We start from the raw sequence: 3,677 nt of genomic DNA, 5'->3' as shown, positions 1-3,677 counted from the left end.
GAATTTGAATTTGAATTTCAAATTTCGAAATTTAAATCCTAACTTTTTGAATAAAAAAATTTTAAAAAAATTAAAAGTTTGAAAATTCAAATTTAAGTTTTAGGAATTTAAATTTCAAAATCTGAATTTGAATTTAAAATTCCAAAAATTTAGAGCATGCATCATGTAGGTTTATTTATTTTCTGAAATTATTATTGTTAGTTGTGAATGTGTTAGGTGATCTTTTTATTGTTTTAAGTGTTCCTTTTGCTTTGTTGTTTGCTTTATTCCTTTAGGTTTAATTGCTGAATTGCATCTTAGAAATAGTCATTCATGCTTTGTAGTTAGTTGCACTTTGTTGTGTTTATTTTGTCTTTCTGTTAATTCATTTAAGGGCATCTAAATAAAATAAGGTGGGGATTTCATCACCCTTCCTTGGCCCAAAAATCACCACCATACACGTGCGATTCACCTTAACCATAATTTAAAATTTGGATAGAAAGATCCTTTAGGGAAGCCTCACATTTGGTTCAAAGGTGTGTTGAATTTTAGGAGAGCTGGAAATTATTTTCCATAACCAGCAGTTGGTGTCTAAGGAAAAAGGTTAAATGGCTAAGCCTAAGAGGGTTTTGTAGTTACTTAATTAGGTCCTTGCGAGAGCAAGGGGAACCTCCCACATCCGCACCTCTTACCTAGCTAACTAAAGGAAGTGGTGTAATTCCATGTGAACCTAAAAGGATTCACATTGGTTGAACCACTAGTTTAGGAAACCCTAGGTCAGTCCCTAGGTCATGTGGTTGATTTGTTTGCCTTTAAAAAAATACTAATAATAAAAAAAAGAGAAAAAATAAATAAATTAAATAAATTAAATTTGAATTTAAATATTAGGATTTTAAAATTCAAAATCTGAATTTGAATTTAAATTTCAAAATTTTAAAATTTGAATTAAAAATAATTTAAAAAATTAAAATTGTGTTTAAATTTCAAAATTTGAGTTTGAATTTAAATTTCAATTTAAAAAAAAAAGAGAAAATAAAAAATATAATAATAATAATTTTGCAATAGCCAGAGTGTGTGGAATGAGAAACTACTTCTAACCTACCCAGAAAAGAATAGGAATTGTTGTACTATGGAGGTAGAGAGAAACCCGAGAGAAACCAATCTGGTCACAGTAGATGACCCGACAGAAGAAGCTAATGCCTTAATAAAGTCTCCTCACCCATTTCAATCCTAGCCTACTATTGAACCTCTACTACAACTAAAGAGTGAACCACTTGTGCCTTCTCTTCAATCTGCCCCGTAACTAGAATTAAAGCCCTTACCGGACTCCCTTAAGTATGTATTTTTAGGACCCAACCAAATGCTCCCAGTGATCATAGCCGCGGACCTAACCCCTAGACAAAAAGAGAAACCGATTGAGGAATTAAAGGAGTATAGGGGTGTTATTCGTTGGTCAGTAGCTGATCTAAAGGGTATTAGTCCGTCCATTTGTATGCATCATATTTACACAAAGGAAGATGCTAAACCTAGTAGGGAGATGCAAAGAAGGTTGAACCCAAATATGAGGGAGGTGGTCAAACAAGAAGTAATTAAGTGGTTAGATGTGGGTATTATCTACCTGATCTCGGATAGCAGTTGGGTAAGTCAAACGCAAAGTGGTGCCTAAGAAAGTTGGACTCACCGTGGTCACTAATGATCAAGGTGAAGTCGTCCCTACCCGACTTACCACAGGATGCCGAGTGTGCATCGACTTTAGGAAACTCAACACAATCACAAAAAAGACCATTTCCCTTTGCCCTTCATTGACCAAATTTTAGAAAAACTTGCCAGGTGAAAATATTTCTGCTTCTTATATGGGTATTCTAGGTACAACCAAGAGGCCATTTACCCCGAATATCAAGAGAAAACAACTTTTACTTGCCCTTATGGAACATTCGCCTTCCGACGAATGACGGAAATTTTTTTGGAAATGGTGGGTGATTTCCTGGAAATATTTATGGATGACCTCTCGACCTTTGGGGATTCCTTCGAATCATGTCTCGGACACTTATGAAAAGTTCTTTAATGATGTATCAGGACAAACTTGGTCCACAATTGGGAGAAGAATCATTTTATGGTCAAATAAGGCATTGTTTTAAGCCACATAATTTCTGAACGGGGTATTGAGGTGGATAAAGCAAAAATTGACCTAATCTCTAAACTTCCACCTCCCACTTCTGTCAAGAAAATCCATTCTTTTCTTGGACATGCCGGCTTCTATCAACGATTAATTAAGGACTTCTCCCAAATTTCCAGACCATTGTGCAACCTTCTAGCAAAAGATGTCCCATTCAACTTTGATGATGCATGCATTAAGGCCTTCGAGTACTTGAAAGGGGCACTGACCAAGGCTCCAATTCTGCAACCTCCTGACTGGTCTTAGCCCTTTGAAATCATGTGTGATGCCTCTAACCATTCCATTGGAGCTGTTTTAGGACAAAGGGCGGATAAACGTCCTGTGGTGATTTATTATGCATGTCGTACCCTCTCGAAATCCCAATTGAATTATACCACCATAGAGAAAGAATTGTTGCTTGTAGTGTTTGCTCTAGAAAAATTTCGCCCATACATATTGGGCACCAAAGTGGTTGTCTACTCTGATCACTCGGCCTTAAGAAATTTGTTGTTTGAGAAAGTAGCCAAACCTAGGCTCATCAGTTGGATCCTTCTTTTTCAAGAATTTGACCTCGAGATTCGGGATAGAAGGGTTCTGAAAATGTAGTAGCTGATCATCTGTCCAGAATTCAAATTAAAAAGGGTGAACCTATGCAAGGCTATTCTTTTCCAGATGAACACTTCTTGGCGGTTTCCCATAGTACACCCCCGTGGTTTGCCCATATCGTCAACTACTAAACAGTGGGTAAAATTCTAGAGGGGTGGTCCAAAAATGAGGAAGACAGATTCTTCTCACAACTCAAATATTATTTTTGGGAAGACCCTGAATAATTTCGGATTAGTTCGGATCAAGTAATCCAAAGATGCGTCACCGAGTCTAAACACCAAAGTATCCTTAATTTTAGTCATACTCTTGCTTGTGGGGGGAACTTTTCTGGGAAGAAAACAATGGCCAAAGTACTGCAAAGTGGCTTTATTGGCCAAGTTTATTTAAAGATGCCCATGCTTTCAGCAAAAATTGCCCAAGATGCCAAGCTGTCAGGAATATGTACTATAGAGAGATGATGCCACTTAACCCCATTCTAACTATAGAAAATTTTGATGTTGGGGGTATTGATTTTATCGGACAATTTCCGCCATCATCCGATTACGAGTACATCCTGGTGGTCGTTGATTTTGTGTCAAAATGGATTGAGGTAGTAGAAACCCGAACCAATGACAACAAATTTATAATGAAATTTGTTCATTATAATGAAATTTGTTCACAAGAACATTTTCTCTAAGTTTGGGTGTTCGCAAGCAATCATTAGTGGTGGGGGTCACATTTCACTAGTGCACAATTCCGTACTTTGCTTCCCAAAGACAGAATCACTCATAAGATAACAACCCCCTACCATCCCTAATCGAATGGTCAAGTGGAAGTTTCCAATCGGGAAATTAAGAGTATTCTGCAAAAATCCGTTAGGCCAGACCAAAAAAATTTGCCTGACAGATGGGATGATGCACTTTGGGCTTATCAGACAACATATAACACTTCCATTGGA

Source organism: Nelumbo lutea, chromosome 3, assembly GCF_056320005.1.
Source record: "Nelumbo lutea isolate HS-2025 chromosome 3, American lotus-T2T, whole genome shotgun sequence".
NCBI lineage: Eukaryota > Viridiplantae > Streptophyta > Magnoliopsida > Proteales > Nelumbonaceae > Nelumbo > Nelumbo lutea.
The sequence above is the reverse complement of the archived record's forward strand: the minus strand, read 5'-3'. Positions refer to the sequence as shown.